The following is a 25,296-nucleotide window of genomic DNA, read 5'->3' on the forward strand; positions in this document are numbered from 1 at the left end:
CTTGAGTTTTTTATACTCTACTGTGCCATGAAAAATCTCAATATTTATTCAGCTTGTCTGACTGCCATACCTACTGTGGGGTTCATTTGTCATTTGTAAACATTAATCCACTCCCCCCACCCTTCTGAATTAGCTGTCACTCATGTCGCATCCTTTTATATGTCACTACTTAACAACTGAATGATCACAGACTTGACAGATTTATTGGAAATGTTATGACAGGAAAGAAAGGTAAAGGGGTAAAAATCGAGTCAAATCAAATTAGAATAATCTGAATGATGTGATTAATATGACTGCCATTGTGGGGTAATCATGCCTAACCATAATCACTACACTGGACTTCAAATTAGTATGCCCGAGGAGAGTCTTTGATCCAAAACGGATTCGGGCAGCCATCAAACAGATTGAGGCTTCATATTGTCACACTTTTAAAGAAGGCCTACATCTTCCCCCTTGATGTTATTCAAAAATAACCAATAACAAAACCAGGTGAAGTGATCAATCTTGGGACAGAATCACGCTGTTGCCTGTACTCAGTGGGGCTCTTTAATTCCTGGTGCCAGGGGACAGCCCTTATCCTCTGTAGCTCTGCACAGGCCAATGCCATAACAAGAACACTGGTATTTTTTTTTCAAAAGGTCACAGCCACTTTTATGTGATCACCTCCACTTTGAACATTTAACGGGAAGGGTAAAGGGCAGGAGCTTCAGACCTGCAGAGAGTAGAGAGTGGGGATGCCTTAAAAGTCAAAGAGATCAATGTGTGTCACTGGGCAGTGCTGTGAGCCCCCCCCCCCCCCCCCCCCCCCCTGAAAACTAGAGTAAACAATCACTGACCCACTCATTAGTCCCATACAAATTGCACCTATGAAGGAACACCCCTTGAAGCCCTGTGGCCTCAGCATAGATTTGTTTTGGTTGTGAGTGACAAGAGTTGTGAATATTTAATGTGAATATAAGATCATGCTTAATACAAACTAGAATGCTTTTGAATACAGAAACTGTATGAATAAATACATTCATACAGAAACTGTATGAATGTATAGTCATGAAAATAATCTTTACATTAGAATGAAAAAAAAAAACCTAAACACTGTGAGACTTCAGATATAATATATGCCAAAGCTAAAGCCTCGGCTTGAAGTCGGGTAATATACTGTAAGAAGTTCAAAAGATGTCCTCACTTAGCCCAGTGGAAAATTTTCTCTGAAACTAAATTAATATAATTTGGTGGTGTAATCATTTAAATACCAATAAGTGCTTAGAGTGTATCTTGCGAGCTTAAAATAATTTAAAGTATGAATTAAATAGCTCATTATTGCCTCACATTTCCTAAAAGGAATTTTCAATATTTCTGACTTGTTAATGGATTTCATCCTCTTGTCATTTTTTTGGGGACATGAAACTGGATGTTCATCAGCTCCTACAGAAACATCACAATAATGTCTCCAGAAGTAGACTGAATCACATCTTTTTCTTCAGTGACAAATGTAAACTGATATAGTCTGTCTGTCCCACCCAACCTTTCTTTCTGGTTGTATCAATGTTTAACCTTGTGTGTTTTATACTGTGGCTAGCCATGTTACCTGATACATTCATATTTAAATGGTATAAGTGAACATAATAAATTAAACTACACTGGTTGTTGAATGTGTGTAAACAAATTTCAAAGGCAAGCCATTTTAAATATTTTTTTCCCCTAAGGAGCAAAACCCATTCATTCAGAAGCCATTGGCCAGAGTCATTGGCACACTTAAAGCACACTCCCACATGGTGGTAAAGTAAACTGTGTTTTGATTAATCTTCAGGAAGACCAGTCTGAAGAGTGACCTCAGGCCAAGTGGAGATATCCAGAGCTAAGTGACCTAAAGAGGGGGACCGGAAAAAATCCTTGAAACATTCAGTGACATAAGTACAATGGAATGACTGTAACTGTTTCTTTTTGGGAGTGAGGGGGGTGGGGGGTGGTTTCGTGACAGCTGTGCTAACTTCAGTAATATGTACCCCTGTCTGCATAAGCCAGACCCCTCCCTGTTGACAACATGAGACTATCAGTTTCCGTGGATCATCTGATATCTCCCAAATCCATCATTGCAGTGGAAAGCTCCTTCAATGTTTAAATACAGTGCTGCAGTTCACACACAAACCATGGTATCCCCTCTAGGCCATGGGGGCCAATGTCGCATGTGGTTAAATGACTTAACTAGCGGCCAGGCAAGGGAACTAGAGGCAAAGTGGGGAGGGGGGGGGGCTTTGTTTGTTTGGACAGATGCACAGAGCCATCTCTGAACTTCTGTCAGCGATCAAAGGAACCGATGATGTAGAACAGATTCATGGGCCATGTCTTATCAGCCCCTACTTTGCCTGTCATCCATCATTCCCCAGCCCTCGTCCGTCTCTCAGTGATGATCACACCCTAAACATGTACTATTAATCACTGCTGCTCTGCTCTGGCCAGGTGTCTAGCCTCCAGAAATTCAGGATATCTTATCCTGGGGCAGGGAAAATACACTGACATTCACAACAGCACTAATGCTGCTTAATTTACAGGTTTGGTCTTTGTAGCTGGTGTGGGGTTAGGAGTTTCCTACACAGGAGGAGGGTCTGGAATCTGTATGACCTGAAGAATTTTGCGGGTTTAGACAAAGGCTTGTATAGGCTGACAGAAGCATATGCTGTATACATGCACACACCTGGACCACTATATGTATCAATATTTTCTTTTTTTCTGTGGCCTGCAGGTAGCTGGGGGTGTTTTCATCCATCCCCCTTATTGATTTCAAATATAAAGTGAGCTTTAACACAGAGAAATGGGAGAGAAAAAAGATTCTCTTTGTTTTCAGGTTAGGGGCACAGTTTCACAATATAACAGAACTGCAATAAGATACTTTATGACTCAAATACCAAAAGACAAACTGGAATGTCAAACAACAGTGATATTAAAACTAAGTGAGATTAATTTTGGCTGGATATACTGAATATGTTTCACGTATGGATTAACTTCTTAGTACAAGCTTAGTACACCAAATGAAAGACTTACTGTTGGTCACAATGTAAAAGTACTGAAAAGGTGAAAAGCACCAAATTAGCATATATGGCATATAATGGAGATGATGATCATATGGCATACCATTTACTTATGAAGCAAACCCTTACTGATGTTATTGATAAAATATAGGGTGCAAGGTTAGGGATCAAAGGATAGAACTGGGACACAAAAAATACTATAGATTCCATGTAAATTGCGTAGTTTACTTTTGTGTACATGTGGGTGTGCTCAGAGGTTTCCCATAACATAATCAAGCATATTCCCTATTATTATATATCACTTTATAAATTCTGACTATTGGGGGAAATCTACTGCATTTGTCACCAGTCAGTCTAATTTCCTAACTCAGTGGAACAGCACTAAGATTCTCCCCCTTGAATTCTTAATAAACCCATTTGTTAAATGCCAGTGGCAGGCAGATTAGGTTCAGTCTCATATGCCTCTTTGTAAAAGTCGGTGAGCCTCTTCTTCCCCTCACAGAGGCAGAGGGGATATCACTCTGTCTGGCGTGACAGCTCCCCTTTAGCATATTCATGACAAATACAGACTCATTTCACAGGTGTATTAAAATACTACTTACCCCCTTTAAAGGAAGCCATGTCACCAGCGCCAACGGTGAATAGCCATGCATGAAATTTGAGGGGGGAAATATGTAGAAAAATAAGCATACATCAGAGCCTGGGTCAAGAACCTAATTTCACAGTGACATTGGGGTAATTTGGCTTTGAAAATGTTTGTCAATTCTCAATTCATTTGAAAGAGCCTAGCGCCAAAAGGCCGCTGTCTGAATATGAGATAGCCAACCTGAATCCCGGTATTTATAGCACAATTTGCCAATACATTATGCCTGTCACAATGAAATAAGTGACATACTTACATGCTGTGAGGAGTTGGTCCAGAGGTTTGTGCATTGAGGGAGGAGAAGATAAGAGGAGAAGTAATTAGTACATTAATCTTTTTTATGATATCATTTTTCAGACATATATGATCATAATGTAAATTAGAAATAAGGAGGGTTCACGGAAAATAGAATTAATTTGGAGTGGGTCAATCACCCTACAATAACTGCATTACAAGCAAGGTGTAATTTATGGCAACATTTGTCCCTTTTTTCTCTTCCCTGCTCCCGGCTGATTACAATGCTTCTGCTCCTTTCTATCAGGTGAAAGTCGGCCCGGGAGATAACACTCTGCGTTCAAATGAAATTCATTTACGACAGCAAAAAAAAAAAAAAAAAAAAGAGGGAGAGAAAAAAGAAAAGAAAAGCTTCTCCAGTGAGTCCTAGGAGGGCTGCTCCGTCTCTTAATGGCATTCTATGGATTATTGATTTTTGATTTAGTTTCTGCTTGGCAGAAGCCCATTTTAACAGCACCATTACCTCCGTAACGATTAGAGACAAAAAGTTAATTATGTAATTATAAAGCCAATAACAGACTTGTCTGGTTTACTCTGCTTTAGTCAGTTTAAACATTATCTCTTGTGTGCACATCATAGCGGGCGGAATGTGAGCAGGAGAGATTAACGCCTTGAAAGCAGATGCGAAATTTAATTCTCCAGGCCACGGCTGTCTGGGAAACCATTAAGTAATCACAACATTCTCCCTCTATTAAATTCATGGCTGCCACTTTGCACACAAAAGGTGGGGAAAAAAGGTGCCATGAAGCTTTCCATTTTTATTGACTGTAACGGCAGTCCCGGCCCGAGGGCGCAGAAAAATAAAAACTGTTTAATAGGATGCTTCAATCTGTTGGAAAATGAAAAGTTTGAGAGGGCAAAATAAAATAAAAGTAAAAAAAGGGGGGGGGGGGGGCACGATGCGTTAGGTCTGATAAACGATGGCTCACCTTGAGAGGCTGGAGAAAAACAGGGCTGTGAAAGATATGGTCAATAATTTCACATTATTTTACCAAACTTTCAATGAATATGTCTCCAGCAGACAGAGATAAGATGTGCTGTAGGTGTGGGTGTGCTCAAATAGGACCTGGCTGAAAGGAATTCAGCTGTAGCAGAGTAGTGGACAGGAGATTCCATAAGTAGGAGCAATTATTCATGGATGGTAATGCGTAGAATAAATAAGGCTCTGAAATGATATTTGTTTAATATTACAGAATAAAGAGGGTGCAAATAGCCCTTGAGGGAGAGAGGTCAGTGCATGGTCTCTTAACATAAACAAGCACTTAGGGCCTAGAGAGGGACTCAGTTTGATTAATTAGCTAATTCATTAGTTTAGTTAAGTCATTTAAAATAGATCGAGTGAATGGGGGGAAGTAACCTAAGAATTTAGCGGGCAGTAGATTCCAGCCAAAGAGAAATTAAATATAACAGTAAAACATGTGCACTTCTGCATAGTATTAATATGTCCTCAAGAATTTTAAATACAATATTAAATATTGATTTTCAAGGGACAAAAATAAAATCTAATATAAGGTCTCTTTTTTGTCTTTATATGAACCTTTTTCACTTGCATTATAATTAAAATTCCCCCTACTTGCTATGCATGTGTAAATGTGTAGTAAGAGAAACAGTGCAAGGGTGTCCCCTGTATGAGGACAAGACTATGACAGGATTTGAAGTTACCAGGCTAGACTGAATCTCAGTTTTGGGTGCAGGAGGTGTTGTCCAGGGTGGGTTTATTTCATCTCAGTAGCGGACACAGAGATGCACAGTTGGCACTTTAAGTCAGAACTGGGCTGGTGTTCTTCTGTGTGGTGTGGGTGTTCAAAGTCCAGTCTAAACTCAAGAGGACTCTGAGGATGAGCATTTACTCTGGACTGGACTGGTGCTGCTGTAGAGTGACAGGAGGAGAACCATTGCTGGTGTTGGTGGTCAAGGTTAGCAGTCAGGGTGGAACCTAATTTGGCCTTTCAGGTGAGACTGCACTGATCCGGGGTGTGTGAATAAGTATGTGTTTAATGCCCACTTAGCTGACCTAGACTGTTAAGTCCTTACCAGACTTCCACTGCTCTGTGCTGTGTGTGTGTGTGTGTGTGTGTGTGTGTGTGTGCGTGTGCGCATGTGTGTGTACGCACGTTTGTACACCAGTATTTATGTGCATGTGTGTATGACTACGTGTGCGAGGGTGTGCATTTGTGTGTGTGTGTGTACAGCATGAGCAGGAGTTGGCGCAGGCCGTCGTGCCCAAGCGGAGGTGTAAATGTGAGGGAGTCAGTGGGAATCCAGCGCTGGGGCCTGGAGCACCTGTCACCACTCACCGACTTCATGTTGACGTCCACGCCTGCCCGGGCCATCATCTCCGCCATCTCCAGACGGCCCTGCTTGGCTGCCCAGTGGAGCGCCGTCTAGGAATTCAAGCAGAGCGCCTGTCAATCACTGCACATCCAGGGGCCTGTCCGTCACGGAGCCGTTGAGCGGGTCCTCTACCCGCGCTCCTTGTTTGGACTTACCGCTTCACACCACTTGGTGGCAACTCTGTGCTGACCCCTCCATCAACAAGTACTGTGCTGCTCTCTCCCACACACATACTTTAAATGTACCTATCAACACTAATATTTACACTGTATTATTCATGGCTAGTCTACCTACGTCGTTATGCATATGAGGATTATTTTAGTTTCATAGTAATGGGACGCCAATAAATAGTCTACAGTTAAAAATATTTTCCCCAACAAAACTGTTTCTTTTCTGTGCATCGTGTGTGTGTGTGTGTCTCCAGCATGGATCTAGAGGTATAGAGCTAAAGCTCTGTCTCCCTGGGGAGGGCCTATGATGCCAACCTCCCCCTCCCCTTGCAGCCAGTTGCTGCTGTCCTCTTGTAAAGCACAGGCATTCTCCAAGGCTCTAAAACTGCCCAAGGGGCGCCCTAGAACACTTTCACCATTTCTGAAGATCATAACAGGAGAAAAAAAGGGAAACACAGCAGTTTTTGTGTGCTGTGGACAGCTGCCTCAGTCCAGAAAATTGACAGGTTTAAGTATATAAAAGCACCACAAATGTGGTTTCTTTATTGTATGCTAAAGTAGTATGGCACATTTCCACAAGGAAATACTCAATATTGTGTCAGTACTGGAAAAATAATTCAAGCATCCCTTTTAGGTGTTTATGTTTTGCTCCTGTGTTTCACCAGTTATTGAATTACCTGTGCTTAATTACTTGAGGTAGAATGATTAAATAGGGAACAAGCTGAAAACGTGTAGTCAGAGTGATGAACAGTGGTGGGAATACCAACAATTAAGCTGTGTGTGTTTATCATCAACTATTTAAACCATGCTCTTAGAGTAGTTCGGGCTATAGCATTCTTCTTGCCAACAGTAAGCTTATCAAAGCTATTTTAAAATGTTGCTGGACAGCCATAGGAGCAGACATTCCTGCTCTTTCAACAAGTCCAGCCAGCCTGCCCTCACAGCCCCTCATCACTGCCCCTCCCCTTGTCTCCCATTGACACTTGCTCTCATTGCTTTCTGCCACAGAAATCTGCGCTGTGAACACAGTTTGACATTTCCTGACATTTCATGAACTAATTACACTACAAATAATTAAGCATGTTCACATCTGTAACAAACGAAGGCAAAATGGCTGTCAACAGCCATGATTGATGACCTCTCTGAGACTTTATCTGATGAGATTCTCCCGCGCACCCCCCCTTACCCCTGAATACACACACACACACACACCACACACACACACACACACACACACACACACACACTGCATCCTGAAAACATGGATACAACTTGTTCGAGAGAGAATACTGCCTTCAGTCTCTTTTCAAACAGAGCAGACCCCAACCAAGAGGCCCAGAGGAAAAAAAGGATGGGAAAATTAATGACTACAATGGAGTATTTGCATTTTTCTTTGGCTCAGAAAAAAAACAAAGAACAAGGCCTGTGACAACTTCAATTATTTGGTGGCACTGAGAGTAAAGAGACAGCTCCTGCTGTAGAGACCTGCAGAGGAGATGGGGGCCTGTGGTGTCAAGTGGGCTAGGAAAATGGCAGGTGACGAGGACAAACCGTCTCCCCTCCTTTTATTCTAGTGTCTCGTAGAGCTACGGGGCCGTCACCAAAAAGACAAATTATTGTAAGAGGAATTTCATGGTGGGAGAGAATCTGTCACTTTTAGAGTACTGCCCCTTAGAAACTTCAGCCTGCCATTGTGGTGGAGTAACACTGAAAAACTAGAGCCGTTCAGCAACTCGCTACAGAGAACAATGAGAGAAAAAAATTACAAAAGAAAAAATTATATATATAAAACATAAACATAATACCTACCATAGATCTAAAATAACATAACTTTACACAGACAGACTAATGCGTATACAGAGAACTTTGTTATTCACAGTTTTTTTTTTTTCTTCAATCTCTACGTAAGGGGATGTTTCGAACCTTATACCATCTATATTTATATATGTGCGTGCTGTAGGTCCACAGATCTTATATTTGTTGTCACTGTGCATGCAGAGTACATCATGTGTACTCTGTTACTCAATACAGTCATATGCCCACAACATGCAAATAGCATGAAGAAAGCACTTATTACATGTATATACTGCAGGCATGGTTTTTTAGTTTTCTGTGAAGAGGGATTTTACCTTTCTGTGAGGACGGAATAGTGTTATACTCCTCAACAGATAGTATACTGTGATAAATATAATTTATATCGTTACATTATTTGATACAGCCTCTATAGCCTTTGTGCAAAGGAAAACATTGTTTCTTTATATATAAATTAGAAGTAATATAAAATATAAAATAGTCATGTATATTTCTGTTTCATCATACTCCAATTCTATTTTCAATCTTAAAATAAAGTAATAATGTAAAAATATTCTTTTAAGAACATATTTGCCAAAAACTCAAGTGCTTCCTCTGTGTGGAGGAAGTTCTAGCATGGCTCCCTGTATCTGAAGCATGCCGCTGGGACACACATCTAGTATCATAGTATTTAGGATTGGCATTTGGGGACAGGACAGTAAACAGCACAGTGACAGTCCCCAAAAATGCTCATGGCAGCTGCACCAAAATGCAAAGATCTCAGAATTGACCTCATTTCAAGACAGTGGAGCTCAATATTTGCTAATGTCTTTTCTCAAGTATAAATAATCACATCAATGCTGGCCTTGGTTGAGCCAATTGGTTGGCAAATTGTTTCTGCTCTCTTACAGGTGCCCGCTTTAGATTAAATGCTGATGCATCAGAGGGGTGGCTTGTGCGTGCATGGTGGGGATAATTCACTTTGCATGGATTTCTGCCCTCTATATGCACTAGAGCGAAGTCCTGACTTCAACACCACTGAGTGCAAGCAATGAGATATTACTTTTTGCTTTCTGTGGGTAGAAATGCTGAGCATATTACTAACTTTGGGCATGAATGAAAAAATGAAGAAAAAATTCTTGGGTCCTCTCTTAAGGCTAGTGATATCTGTCCATTTAATTATAATAATTGTGATTCTAAATAATAATATTAATAAAATACTAACAACAACAACAACAACAACAACAACAACAACAATAATAATAATAATAATAATAATAATAATAATAATAATAATTTAGTCATAGCAGCAGCAGCAGCAGCAGCAACAGCAGTAGAGACCAACAAGAAAATGTGCTGTTTCATTATGCAGTAACAGTTGAAATGGTAAAGTTGATTTTAAGTGACAGACAACACCAGTGATAGCCCACACATTCTCACTTTTTTCATGCTTTATCAAAAAATCAAAACCATCATTAAACATAATTAAAAAGTTACATTTATGAACTGAAGCATTTAGTGTAGCATCTTTAATTTTCCACTATGGTTAAATTCATTATAGAATCTGCTGTGACCCAAGAAATCATATTCCATGGAAACAAGAAAAAGAAATGGTGTCTGAGATTATATAGGGTGCTGTTTAATGTTACTGCTAATGTCAGTTACCTGTGATCATCTTATTTATGTAGGATTACATAAAATCTCATAAATGCACAAGTAGGATATGGCTTTACATAGTGTTAAATGACATGATTGTACATGTACATAATGTACATAAATAGGGCCATGCATGACTCCACACTAGGGAGTGTGCGATTCATGTTTAACATGTATTTAACCAACATTGTTAGTAAAATTAGTCAAATCAAAAGAATAATAGAGAATAAATCAGTCAATAGTGCATGGACCCTTTGAAAAAAGACCTGTCCAGCACTGTTTAATGGTTGTTACTACTTCACTGGCCTTTCGGTCCCTAGTGGTAAAAAGATGTTACTACAGAAGCAACTCAGTGAGAGAATGAGGGACACTGTGGCTTGTTAAGATGCTTCTTCAAGTCAGCCATAAATTCAGATTTTAGTGTCATGGACCCCAATCAGCTGGTCAGATCTTAAAGGGTGTTTTCTTTAAGATCAAATGTTTTGAGCACTAGTTTTATGTAGCTCTTAACATGCACACCCCACCACAGAAAATTCTGCGCTGCAAATGAATACCCTATGTAATCATATGTTGTAATAGTGACTCACCCCTAATTTACAACTTGCAGTTTTGATGTAAATTCATTCACTGGAAAATTTCTGTTTTATCTATGCATTTAATCTATATGGCAATATTTATTATGGATGGTCATCTGTATACTGAGAAATAATTTTATGGTAGTTTCCCCAAATATCCATTATCTCCTATTTTAACTAGAGACTTTTTACATTTTTTTAATTGGATTTATTTAGTACAAAATAAAAAGTAGACATATTCATTCACATTTCAGTATATCATGAGTTTCTGGAACTTGCTAAAATGCATATTAATAAACATTTATCCAACCCAATTTACTTCTAAAAAACTACATCTGTGCCATTACAGGAAATTAAATCTGTTCATATTTTATTACAGTAAAATATATATGCACTGTGATCTCATTGTGAAACTGTGCTGGAGACAATAAATGCATTATAGCTCATCTGAATATGAATATACCTTGAGCCATATAATTCTACAAAAGCCTTTGTCTCATTAATGTTGGTGTAAATCTATTATCAAATTCTTGGCCTGTTGCTGAAAATAAGAAGATAACTATCTCATAGCTTACCCTTTAATATGAAATCAAACTGTTAGTACAATTGGACAGCTGTCATTATTATTAGTAGTGGTAATAGTAGTAGTGTTAGTATTTCAAACAGAATCTGTCAATTTACTAATTACTGTTTTATGTGGATTATGTGGTTTTTTCACCATTTTTTTCAGGCGTGTGTACATTTGAAATCTGGGGGTACAACTCCTTGGCTGAAATGTACTGCAATCTTAGCTCTGGTCCTCCCATGCATTTTGCCATCATGTAGTCCTACTTAACCGGTGAAGAAGTGTTATAGAAGGTAATTGCAGCTGTGGTCTTGTCAGGGGGTTATACGCGTGTATGTTTCATATTCAAGAGCGATCGAGCCCAACAAGGGGAACCCTGACAGGGTACTGCGCACCGGCACAGACAGGCCCTTTCCTCATTCACCAATCAGGCAGGATTATATTAACTGTACTCCAGTCAGATGTTGACAAGAACATATTTCTCCTGTTTGCTAATGGGACAATAAGACAGTAGATTTACATTTGGCTGCTGCAGGAGTCAGGAAATGCACATTAATCAGCTCGGATTACTAATGCCATGCTGTTCTGAGGGGATAATACACAGGCCTTGGGCATGTGAGTATTCAGACCTACTGTAGAAATACACATTTCAGAATGCATAAACTCAATATTAGCATCTCATTTAGTACTGATTATTTAACTAGTTGTAATGCAGAACGTACTCAGAAGACCTCCTGCTCTGAAGTATTGCTATTACTAATAGCCGTGGAATTATATTGACAACATATTCATAGGCAAGCATTCATTCATCTTACTATCACTGTTTTCATATATTAATTTATAAAACAGGTTATAAAATACCAAATACCAAATACACAAATTACATTGATGGTGTGTGAACATTTACTGCTGTGGGTTTAAAATGGTAAAGAAAATCCCAAAGATGCAAATAGCTTTATTTTACCACCAATTATAATTTTTTCCCCTCTGTTGTCTGTGTTTTCTAAAACATGTTCCTGATTTACCCATTATGACTTTTAAATATATATGTCCTTTAATTATGTGAAATGAAATGTTTACATTTCCTAAAAACAATCATCTAAGTACAAGCATGTAACAAAAATATAAAAAACTGTCCTGGCCTGTTACTATCTACCTGCCACATGGTACTGAGGGCATTTTATGCCCTTTTCATTTCACAAAAAGCAGACATTTTAAGTCATGGTTACTTACTTACATGCCACTTCCAAAACCATACAGCCCTTCCCTGATTATGCATGGAGCATTTAGAAATTCATAAAGTTATTTTGAATTACAAATTCATTTTTAACTAAGAAATACTGCTTTATTGTGTGTAGCATTATTGCTTCATAACATCAAGAGTTCATAGTTTAAATACAGTACAGTGCATTAATAGCCTGTTAATATTTTTTTTTCTGACTCATTGTGTCCATGTACACAAACACACAAAAGAATTTTGTTAGGATCTATCTGTTTTCCTTGGATATCCTTAAGATGTGGACAGTTTTATAACTCTCTTTTTCTTAAAGATATATTTTCACTTTTTATTTTGCACTTCTCTGGAAACACTTTACCAAATGTTGGGGGATTATCCAGTTCCTCCAACTCAGGCCCGTCTTTCTTTCTTTTTGATTTTTTTTAATAAGCAGGGGCATGAACTTGGATGGGCCCTACGTTCCCCCCGTGAAAGCTGAATCTGGAACAGACTGTCACAATGGCCCGGATTATCTCCCCTTGTTCTGGACCTCAAATTCAACAACCAAGCCGTGCAAGTTACCAGTAGCGGAGTATGATAACAGGATCATGTTCAGTTGGAAAAACAAGTGTCCTAACTTTTCTCATGTCACTTTCTCTCCTGGCCCCATTGCAGCCAGAGAAAGGGCCTGTATAGATGTATGTAAGGCTCATTTAAAAGGCACCCCTTTGAACTGGATTCATGGGCTATTTGCATAAGCAGATTTGGGGTGAGGAGAATGGACGGGTACTGCATCTGGTCATTAATATGCCAGCTAATTCAGCACATTGTAAGCCTATTGAGGCCTCACTAAAGACTCAAATTCAAGGACAGTTATCCCATTGCCATTGTTTAGGTCTGAACCGGCCTGAACAGTTGTTACAAATTACATACTTAATTGATTTCAAATATGCTATAAACCGCACAATAGGGGGAAACACAACACAGGCGACTGACAGATCTGGCAGTAAAACTGTGTGTTGACAAAATGTACATATATTTAGTAAAACAATTATATAATATGATATAATGAATATATAATATAACAAACAAAAGAAAGGAATCTGAACAAAAATGATCTATAATCAATATGACAGATTACAGTCACAATTTGTCAGAGAATAGCAAACAAATATCTTTTATTCATAATGTGTATTTCTAAGAAATGTGGACATGAGCATCATATTCATAATCGACATAAATCCTATATGTGGATGATATATATTTTTGAATGATTTATTTTGTTTTCAGTCATGCATTGGAAATATTTAATCATCAACATTAATTTAAACAATTAATACAATTATCTTACATGCATATATATTAAAAGAAAAAATATGTACTTACAAACTTTTTTCCCCAGGTCAAGTAAAGGAGGATCCAAACAGAAAGAAAGAAAGAAGGACTATTAATGTTTACATTCATAATGATTAATTGCAGCAGCAACAACAACAGCAACAACAATGAAAGTAAATAGCATATGTTGCTTCTTGCAGCAAAACTGATACTTTTTTCCCTGTAAAGGTCGAACAATATTAGCTTTTCTATTACCCTTTACAATATGAGCTATTCATTACCAGTTTGTTTAAATACAACCCGACTTCCACTTCAGTCATCGCACTAGCAATATTTAACATAGTGCTTTTCAACATATCCGCGACTGGGTCTGAGAGTTCTGTCATTATTTCTCTCTTGTTAATTCTTTACAGACTTAAAGGAAGGAATCTGAAACACTGTAAACAGCTTTTAATGTACGTGATCAAGAGGGTCCAATATGAGGCAGTCGATTTTGTGTTAAAAATGCCCAGCGAGTTGTAATCACATTTGGTTTTTCTTCTGCGGGTCTATGAACAGGTGGAGGGTGAGAGTTGTCACAGGGTTGCTCTGCTGTCCCTTTGAGCTGTCGGGCCCCCAATCCACAACAGCCATTGTCAGAAGGCCCATCAAGCTATTTGTGCGAAGGGCAGCGTATTCTTTCCCTCTCAATCTACAACCCAGAGAGAAGACATCAAAGCAGGAAGAGCCGTGCTTTGTGGAGTTCGTTCCCTGACTCTCAACATGTGGTTTCGGGGGTCTGAACATCGGCACCTTTTAACCTATTCTGTTCAGATTAGGCATTGGCTTCAATTGAGCATTAGGGAAACTATAGTAACCAATAATCTGCTTGTTGCTGAATAGAAACTATGTATCTTGTCACACAGGAGCTGTCGGAACATCACGATCCCAGACAAGTTCCTTTGCAGGATCTTGGCCGCCTTGACAGGGGCCCAGTCCTTTTCACGTTGTTACAAAGTGCCACCCCCCCTCCCCACTGCCCCCTCCCCCCCACCCTGCTTCACAGCGCCACTGCTCGTAATGGTAAATTATATTTAACAAATAGAGCATTGTTTTCCGCAGGACACAGGCATTTAATTATCTCACACAAATGTTTTCATCAAGCCTGCAACTGAGAGTGAGAAAATGTGACAAAAATGAATTACTAAAAAAAAAAAAAAAAAAAAAAAAAACCTTGTCGACAGGATCACTAAGGGAAGTATCCTAGAGGAAAGAAAAATCCCAATTTGTTTATTTATTTCCTGCTTCAGCATGTGCTTGTATGGACTGACCACAGAGAAGGGAGCTGCGAGCTGCTGCCAAGTTGCTTAACAGTTCTGGTTTCATTAAGAGGTGCAAACAGAGCTCCATGATGCCCGATCGCTCAGCCAGTCAGTCAGATGCTGGCTTCGCCCTAAGCCTAGCAGGAAATAAAGGCTCCAGACACCGCTGACTTATTAAAACCAGGCTCCTGGAACAACTGTCACTCGCCATGTTCTGAGCAACTGCTCCCCAAATCCCAGTCGTGGTAAACCGTCAAAGATTCTACTCATTATCTCACTTTCATTATATCAAACACGCTGCCTTTAAAAACAACAAAGTCCTGGATTATATGCTTTCCTCAATCAAAGCTTTTATTTACCATGTGAAACCAGACACACCACACTTGCTAAAATAAGTTAATCACGGCTGAAAAACGTCAATTTTTTCGTTCCTGAGGATCACTTACTTGCATGCACAGTGTGTAATTTATTCTTTTAAAGTGAGCAGACACCACTCATGAATGACAATATCTGAACCAGTGTTGCTCACGTTTTACCATTCTCTATGCAACACATTACAGATGAGTGCTTAATGACCATATCCCAAGATTATCTGTGTTTTTTTTCCCCAAGTAATTTAGATGGCACATCATTAAGAGGGGGAAATGAACCTTGCGTTGCCATCATGTATAAGGGAATAAATGTTCTGTGATGGGAAATATCTGCAATGTTTTAAGACTGTACTCTGTGCTGTTCTAGTATATATGATTACACTTATGCAACTAATACAGTATAAAACATACTTAATGTTATATCAATTTGGTAATTTAAATAGATACAAATGCTACTGAAATTACACTTTGCGGGTGTACAAGGCACTTTACTAAACTGGGGTATATGAAATTAATAAGACAAACAGCCATGCAGACAAATTTTACACATCCAGATCTAGATCTGAATCAGAACATAAGAGTGGATTGAATTTTAGATTTTCTGGTGGGTGGAATGCTAAGGTACTGTATCTCCCTGTCCAAGCGAAGCTTATCTTTGCTCTGTGAATATACAGAAACAGTCTGTGAGGTATGTGCTGCGCTACATGGAGTACTTTAATAGTGACCCTGCACAAACTGGCAACTGCCAACCGTCTGCTTCTGTCAGCTTGGCATATTTGGCCGTTTAGTGGGTGCTTGTGAAGATCAAACGGGTTAAGATTGCCCCTCTTAAACAGCAGGGAAAAGGACATCAAAAAGGTGTAAATTTCATTTCCCCAGTTTTGATTAAGTCAAGCATGAAAAGAAATGTAATACTCTCAAGTGGCAAGGGTTTACACTATTGATGTTGTTACTTCTGCATCAGGAGGCCCAATCAGTCGGCAGGGAGCTGAACAAACTCGCCGAGAGTTTTAGGGGAGGCCAGATGGAGGGGCTTTGCCGTGTATGAAAAGACAGCTTAGCGCTCGCCTCTTCAATCTCACTCAATACTCACTGTGTGAAATCCTGGCCCTGGCTACACCCTCCCTTTCAAAGCTGGTGGCTACCACCATATGGGCTTGTTTAAAAACTCCCATAGGCCAAACACAAAGACCGGAATAACACAGTTTTCATATCAAGTATTATTTAAAGTAGCACCCCCCCTTTCCCTATATAACCAGGGACTCTGGACTCCATAATGGTTTGCATTGTTTCTTACTGGTGAATGATCTTCTACATGCTGACCTTCCACATATGATTAATGATTTATGTATTTTTTTCCACAAAAAGCATTGGAGGTTTTTCAACACAATCAGCGGAATATGGACACACAACAGCTTCTTTAGTGGGCAGCAAAAGAAGAACTTCTTTGTAAATGTGAGATTACACATTTCCTTCTTTCATTTTTGGAATTAGTCAATTCAAATATTTAATGGAAATTAAATTCCCGTGCTTTGATCACAAAATAACTTTACACATTCCTACCATTTTTTTTACATGGAGACCATTTCAAAAACTCCAATACAACCCCTTAAATGTATGCCCTTACCACTATACAGTGGGTAGCAGAATAGAGTGGCTTTTGTAAAGACTTAATAGAATCTTTAATGGTTCCAACAATCCACTCCCATTGAGCTGCATTAAGTAGATATTATAGTGGGACAATAACCTAAATAGCTCAACATCAACCTCATTAGGCATGCAGGCAGGCCCTGAACCATTTTATGGTGGAGTCCATTGTGGAGGCTCACCCCAGGTGAGCATTAAATTGCAAATGATACTCTGAAAGGCAGAGAGGAGAGAGAGAGAATGGAGCAGCTACAGAGAGAATTGTCTAAGGACACAAGCAAGTGAAAGGCAGTAAAGAAACTGTTCTGCCCGTAAAAAATCTAATACATCACGGCTTTAGGAGACTGAATTCCACACTTTCCTGGTGTTTCATCTGCGAGCAATGCCCAGCGCTGCCATGTAGAGAGCACTCTCGGTCTAATGATGGACCACATCCATGCCGTTCAGTCGGCCAGCAGAATCTCTTTCTTGTAGCATTCCAGGGGAAAATGAATAGAATAACAGAAAATAAGGAGGAGGAGGACAGAAAAAGAAGTTATATACTCTGCAGCCCATCTCTACCACCTGAAACTTTCCAGAGGGGTCCATTTTTCAGAGAATCGATAGTGGTAGCCTCATCTAACAATTTCAGCCTTATGGGTTCTCAGATCAGCATGTTAATAAAGCGGTCTCTGAAGAATTGTTTGTAACTGCAAAGTGTTTCTGTGAGTGACATTAAGATGCTGAGAGACTGGAAATGTATTCCCAGCCAGAACCTCTCTCTGTCACCTTAGCGGATGAGTAACTGTGCCATTGCATATTCCTTGTCATAAACAGCAGAAGTGAGAGGGCCCTGAGGACTGCACTGGCTCTGCTTGCCTTGCGAGTGGAGTAAATTAAAACACGGATTAGGCCAGGCATGATTGGGGATGACAAGCAGGGCAGTTGTAGCCACATCAAGTGCACTTTCTGTCCATATGGCTCCAGAAAGCAAGCCTAGTGGAGACCACCTAATAAGAGAAACTAAGCCCCGTATTTTTAGTTTTCAAGCTCCACCCACCCAAATTCTGACCCCCCCCCCCCCCCCCCCCCTACACACACACACACAGAAATAGAAGTGTTTAAGGAATTTAACCACAAAATGACTGTCTTTAGTTACTTAATGCAGAGAGATTTATCCCCTCAGTCTGCATTGTCTTCATGTTTATGCTCACATGCTGTGAAAATTGTCAGAACCAAAACAAAAATTATGACTGAAGAGAAAAAACACTTCACAAAGAAGGCAATGATATTTAATCCCTATGTTGCTTGCAGAAATAATCTATCACTCTAATCTTGTGCACAGTGTAGCATGGTATATGCCTGCCTACAGGCTGAAAAGAGGTGTGTGTGTGTTTTGAAATAATAATTACCTTACAATTACAATCTAATTACACAGAATAATGGTTTGGATTCCTCCGTCACATCTGCAGGAGAGAGCTGTGCTGCCTGGCTACAGTAATTAGCATGGATCCTCTGTCGCGTTGCAGAGAGTGTTAATATTTGAAAGCGCACTTCAGTCGCCACACACCCGTGGATAAATAACCTCGGGCGAGCAGATAAAAATATCAAAACAACTGTGACTGAGCTTAAAAGGAAATGTGTGACGATACACAGTGAGCAGGAGGCAGAAGCGAGGATGCTGGGAAATCCAGAGTCTCTCAGAACATTTGGAGAGCGCGTGTCTGCACTGTTTGTTTAGAACTCTGCAGCGGTTCTGTTTGTTTTCTCAGAGGTTCACGTCAACAATGGCAAGCTACACTGACAGAAGCTGGAAATGATGACAGCCTACCACTACACTGAAAATCATATCCCTCAAGTATTGTCCATATGCCATGTTTTAGCCACATACCATGCCACATATGAAAAATGATTATAAAATAATTATATTAACCACTTAAACTAGCAATGTGGCATAGTATTTATAAATATATTGTTTTAGAATATGGGAAATAATGCCTTCTGCTCAGATTAGGATCTGCTACAACATGCGTAACCACGTTTGCCATTACTAACAAATAATTGTCATTACCATCATGTGCAAAGAATGAATTGTGCACTAATTTGAAACATGTCAAACATGTCCAATTTGTTTGTAGTAATCAAGGGCAAAGATTTTTGTGGTACATGTTGGAGTCTTCTGTTTATTACTGTTACAGTTGCAAAACAAGAAGTCCTTGAAAAAGTTAGTAGAAGATAAACTTACACTGCATGAGACACTGCATCTCAGCCAGGAGCATACTACTGATACAAGCCACTTGCCTATCACAGACGAACAATGACTTTGCACTGCCTCATATGAAAAATAAACAGGTCTGTTGGTCCAGAACACTCCTTACTGATGGTACCCCTGGGCAGAAACAAGGGGGTGATGTGTATCATCCCCTCTCTGTGAGCAGACCCATTGTGTGTCTTATCAGCTGGGTGTCCTAATTAAAGCCACATTCATTTCCTGTGGAGCAACCATCTCTCATCACCTGGACTGGCCTGCGTTAAGCTCCCAAGAACATGGAGGAACGCTCAGGGCAGCAATGCAGCCCTCAGATAAGAGACAATGTCGGGAGAAAAACAGGACTTACCCCCTTTGTTTGGCAGCAGTATTTGGAAGATGCGCAAGTTGCAGGCCAATTATATCCATGACATTAGTCGAAGGAGGAATGGAGTTCACAGAAGAAAGAGAAGGGTAGGATTGAAGAAGGAGAAATGAAAAAACAGAGATAAGCAAGGCCACTGTTATGCCACCACTGCCATTTTACACAAAAAGTGTTATTGCCATGTATTTTCACCATCCAGCAGTTACTGTCAGCAAAACCTCCCTTTTTTGGGAGCTGTCTGAGTGATTAGGTTTAACTCATGATTCCATTTGCCAGAAGACAGGGGGCATACCGTGTCTTTGGCATCCATTAGATATTAGACTATTTAAAAGCTTATTTCTTTTTTGAATTTCCAAGCTTTCTTGAAAATCACCTACAATTCTTTTAAGTCTAAAAAAGGAAATGAGTTCCAAGTAAATCTCATTTCAGATTTAGATTTTAGTTCAAATGTCACTGGCACCATATTACAAAGGTACCTCAAAATCAACCCTGTAGATGTAAGTGACAGTTGTGACACTAAATACCAGACCCTCTAAACTGCAACATTAAAAACAAATTCCTGGAGCTCTCTAGCATGATCTCATTGAGCAGCCAGCAAATTAAGGTAAGGGTATTGGTTGGGACTGGACAAACTGTGAAAAACTTTGTAGCATGAAACAGTGGAAGTGAGCCCCAATGGCAATACAGGTGACAGAGTGTCATTCAGCACTCATCATGTAAATATGACACTTAATATTATTCAGAATCTCAAATACAGCTTTGCAAGGCTGAATTTCACCTGAAAATGGTCTGCTTTGTAAACACCAGGTGCTCCACTAACCTGCTGTAGCAACATAAAGGATTAATAAGCAAAAGGAGGAGCAGATCCATCCAATCAGCACAGAGGTACAGTGCAAAAGTTTACACTCCCAAGATGAGAGGAGTTGTATACTGGAGGAGCATGAGGATGAAAGGCAGACTTAAGCTGGGTGCATAGATTTACATCCACAGAGGGGATTAGAGCCACCTACTTCCAGCTTAGGACAGACTTTTTGAAGTTTGGGATGGGAGAGGAGAGATCCCTTTGCCAGAGTCCTGTTTGATTCTGGCAGGAGTCTGTGTTTAATCCCCTTTCCCGTTCTCACCTTCCGCCTGATCCACTGCGGCCTCTTATCCAATCGGCCGGGATCATTATCCACCCTGGCTGAGGGGGTTTCCTTCATTAATTTCTCTAAGAAGATTACAGAGTGCTTGTTTGTTGTTGTTTAAGGATCTGATTTCCCTAAGCCTTTTGTTTTTTCAACTGGTTTACACTTTAAAGACCTCGATTGAATTTCGGTGACGAGGGATCGACTTGACCCACCAGCAGGCCTTGGAAAAAGAAATGAGGTAACAGAGGAGTTAAGGAAACCCGGAATGATTGGAGGGAATTCAAGTTCATTTGTTTTAGGTCTGCACTGCAATGCTGAAGACCCACAACAAGTGAAGCAGAGCCGTTCTCCAGACTGCTGCACCGACTGCGGCCTCACTGGTTTCATAAATGTGTGAGACAAGGGACATCAGCTTCTCCTGATGTCACAGTGTGCCAACAGTGTAATACAGGCAAAACACTGCTTTTCAGTGAGAATATCTGTCTTTCTGCTTTCAACCCATTGTCGATTACGAACAATAAGCTACTAAAGTGACGCAGTCAGCTGGCTGAGTCCATCTTGGCTTCCTCTTGAAACAATAGTTGTTTCTCAAATTAAACCTGGATGTGAATCGTTTTGATGTTCGTTATAATGCTTTGGCTGCTCTGCTGTGTGAAGTCTTATTAATGAGGATCCCATCCTTGTCCAGAATCCAGCAGCCCATGCCAAACAATTCATTTTAATGCACCTCTCACACTTCATTATCAACTATTAACTGCAGAATGTAATCAATCTAGCCTTCCAATAAATGCAAATCCGTGAAAGAATGATCAAGACAAATTACAAATATCTACAGCATATTATTATACACTGTGCTTGTATTATATTGAATAGAATACAGACACAGTGTCTCTCTAGCAAAGGAAGGAGAAAAATATGAGTGGTACATCCTATTTATTTGTATCTAAAAGTCTACATACATAAAGCACATAAAGCACTATTTCCTACTGCTATTCATTGCAGCTGGTTAACTGAACTGAATTTGAAAAAGTTGTTGGTATGAATTCCAGGCAGGGCACTGCAGTCCAGGGAGGGCATCTAGGCACAGTATTTAACCTGAGCAGATTCAGTAAACTTTACACTATATAAATAGAGGTGTTTTAAAACGTAAGCCATGTATGTTGCCTTGGATACAGACATCAAAGCAAGTACTGTATTGTATTTGCCAATAGCTAATAGGTCACTGAGTCCAACTGACAAAAGTGCAATTTAAAATGTGATATTATTTGTGATGTGATAAATGATATGTGCTTTTTGATAAAATAGGTACTGGTGTGTTTAAGGACTCATTCATTGAGGGACTAATGCAATATCTGATTTAAAGTCAGCAGTGCTGGACCTGTGGCTGGGGTGTTGGGATGGGTTGAGAGTAAAGTATACTGAAGCTTAACTGAAGCACACAGTTCTTTGGCATCTTATACTCACAGTGACGAAGTCCTTAAAACGGAGTGCAGAGGAGAAAACACAACAGGTGAGATAACATAGCAAAAGACATACGTGCCTACCACACTAAAGTGCGGGACAGTGGGTTTATTTGTGAGTACCGAATGAACGTTTGCTTTTCTACAGCAGAAACTACCAAGTTGTGTAACAAAATCAAACTAAGTTTATGACTTGAGGAAGTTTTCGCACCTCAAACACACCTCAGGTCCTCTTCTATGAGGTACAAGCAAAAGTCTGGAAATTGGACGTTAAAAATAATAATCACAGCATCTGATTCTCAAAATCTATGATTACATGTGTGCCATAGGATTTCAGTTGATGAACTAGGCCAATTTCAGTTGATCAGCCAACAAACAAAAAGCAGAAAAAGCTGTGAAACTATTTGCATGTGGCATGTTAGCCAGGCTGACTACTAGTCCTGAGTGTGAGAGTGGCATACTGCAGACAAGTTTAAGTTCAGAGCACAGCCAACCACACCTCTCCCACTTACCACATGCTATTGACTGTAATTTGAATGAGCTGTCAATCAGTCACAGATGTCGTTCTGTTGAGGTGATTGAGGAATCTAATATGAGACCCTCTCTGTCACCCGGATGGAAGATGGCTGAGCAGTGTGCCTTCTGACCCTGTGGTAATGCCCCTCTAATACAATCAGGCACAGTGCTTTCATGCCTGCCTGCTTTCTGGGCCATATTACTCTCAGAGCCAATCCTGAAGAGTCATTACCATAGCTGTCTTACACATCCACCTCCCTCTCATTGCCCTGGTGTCACTTTGCTGCACCTGACTCTGACTCTTACACTACAGGGCAGGATTTAAACATTCACTGACCAACTCGGTGACTGGTGTTTTACTACAAAGTCAAGTATCAAAGAAACTCTAATTAGCTCTTTTCACACTGAGATGAGTACAGGCCAGATACCCGTTTGGAGTTAATCCAGTTAGTGACTGGGCTCTTCCAGCCGGGTATCTTTGCTTTCACACTAAATTTTCACAGCAGGGAGTGAGCTTCAGCTGCAGCTAAAGAGCAAGTGATACACACACATGTGTGAAGAGGTTATAAACAAGGACACATGACTTGATTGGCAATTGCTATGATCGTGGATTTTGTTCCTGCACACCAATTGGTCTGGGCCCTGAGATGAAAAATACACAGCACAGATTTGATCAGCTAACAATAGAGGTACACTTAGCTAAAGCACATCAATTTAACTGGTGATCTATATCTGGCTGCTCAGATAATATCAATATACAGTATAGTCCCTATTACATTGGTAAATATAGCTATCCAGTAAGGTGAAAGTTTACTGATTTTGTCAGATATATTTTCTCCTCACAGTGCAGCTGAAATATTTATGGCTAGTAGCATCAGTTTGACAACACATTTATGTCCTTAGATGGGTTATGATCCTATAACCATTGCTTATTTTAATACATTCTGAGGGGTCAAAAATGGTAAACATTACCTTTTAGCATACACTTAGAATGTAGAGGAGGCCATAAAGGCAGGGTGAGACTCCCTGAGAGAACTACATTTGTTTTTGTTTATTTAATTATTTCATCTTCTGGCTCTGCAGAACTGTATATTAAAGTCTATGTTGAACATACAGAGTGGTGGACCATTATTGATTTCCAAATACAGCACTGCCTTCTAAAATGTTTAAAGCATGCAGTTCACTAGGATGAGTGTTTCAAGAGCACTGATATTTGTAATATTCCCCATAAATAAGACATATTCATTAACAGCCATTTATCTGGAGGATTTACCTACAGCGGATTTAATAAGGGAAGCTTAGCACTCGGCTCCCTCGACAAGGCAGCAATATTTGGAAATGTCATCCTTGGAGAAGGCTGCTGAAATCACTGCTTTGTGATGTTCGAGCTTAGCGCTGATACGCAAGGGCACCCTCCCACGAGGGAACCTAGAGAGGAGACAGACTGCAGACTATGAAGCCAGGAACCCTCTATCTGTGCCAAGCCATTCATACAATTAATCTGACAAAGCAAAATGTAATTGATTGATAAGGGCACAACAGCTTGAACTAACCTTCCCGGTTACATTTGTCTTTCAATCTCGACAGCTGCGGCAGATGCCATCAATCCCATCAGTGGCAACCCCTCTTATCTGGCACAGGATCAAAATGTAGGCCTTTTGAGCATCATCATTATCAATCGGAGAGGACTGCACGTGAAAGGGTGCTGCTAATAGGACTTCTTTTGGATACGGCATCTTAAGCCAGATCGGGCAAGCAGGGAAAGGCCTATCTTTAAGGTCAAGCCAGAATTCCTTTTTTGTGTTCATCCTCTCTGAAATAACATTTGGCGGGGGGGGGGGGGGGGGAGGCAGAAACCTTCACAATGCTCTTGTTATTCCCACAATTGTCAACACACACACACACACACACACACACACACACAGAGCAAAATACATAGAATGCAGACTCTTCTGACTACTGGTATCCTATTCCAGACACAAAAAATAAAGTATGCAGCTTCACTGGAATAAATACATCCTTGTGTAACCTGCAATGATGTCAATGGTCCAGAATTTATGTGAAAACAGGAAATAAGGTCTAGCTCCCTTCTGTGATGTACAATTACAGCGTCTGTTTTAGTGTACCTCCCCAACAGCAGAGCATAATCTGGTTACAGAAAGAACAGTGAGGTGACGTCAAAACATACCCCAGGAGAAACAACAGTAGTTCCTCCAGTATCATTGATTTTGAGTATCATCAGACCAGAAGAAGATGTCCTACACACTGTGTTTCCTTTTTAGTGACCTTCTTTGTGCTCACTGCCAAGGGGAGGAAGTGTTAAGCAGCAACAAAATCACACACGTGTGTCCAGTCTTTTTTCCCTGCAACTGGCCAATTGAAACAACCTGATTCTACATCTGTAAATATCCCTGCGCATTGCAGACAGCCTGCTGTAAGTGTTTATGGCAAACTGCATGCTGGGGATTACTGCTGATACGCTAATGACCAGAGGGAGTGCAAGGATTTGGCTGACCTCCACCTCAGATTTCAGAATAGTGGTAAAACAATATTCACTCTCAATTATTGACTGCATGCTTTCAAGACAAGGTATGTTCCTTTAATGTGCATGTGCATTTCCCTATGTGTTTATATATTGCATGTGTGTCACAACT

The sequence above is a fragment of the Megalops cyprinoides genome, chromosome 8 (genome assembly GCF_013368585.1).
Source record: "Megalops cyprinoides isolate fMegCyp1 chromosome 8, fMegCyp1.pri, whole genome shotgun sequence".
Taxonomy (NCBI): domain Eukaryota; kingdom Metazoa; phylum Chordata; class Actinopteri; order Elopiformes; family Megalopidae; genus Megalops; species Megalops cyprinoides.